The sequence below is a fragment of the Cicer arietinum genome, chromosome 6 (genome assembly GCF_000331145.2).
Source record: "Cicer arietinum cultivar CDC Frontier isolate Library 1 chromosome 6, Cicar.CDCFrontier_v2.0, whole genome shotgun sequence".
Taxonomy (NCBI): Eukaryota; Viridiplantae; Streptophyta; class Magnoliopsida; order Fabales; family Fabaceae; genus Cicer; species Cicer arietinum.
Genome location: NC_021165.2, coordinates 32,738,457 through 32,738,713, shown reverse-complemented (window position 1 = coordinate 32,738,713; position 257 = coordinate 32,738,457).

Below are 257 nucleotides of genomic sequence, written 5' to 3'. Positions count from 1 at the left end.
CAATATAAAAATGTAAATTAATAAATAAATTATTAAAAATATTAATTGTTAGTTAATAATAATGTAAAAATGATTAAAATTAGTATAAAAAATTATAGAGATTGAGTTGAGTTTTTCGTAATATTTGAATAATATTTTAGATTATGATTGGGTAATCTATCAAATTTAAACAATATTGAATTGAATTTGAGCGATATTTTAAAGAGTTGTGCAAACCAAATTGAATCTCAAATAATTTATTTTTTTGAAAGCATTGT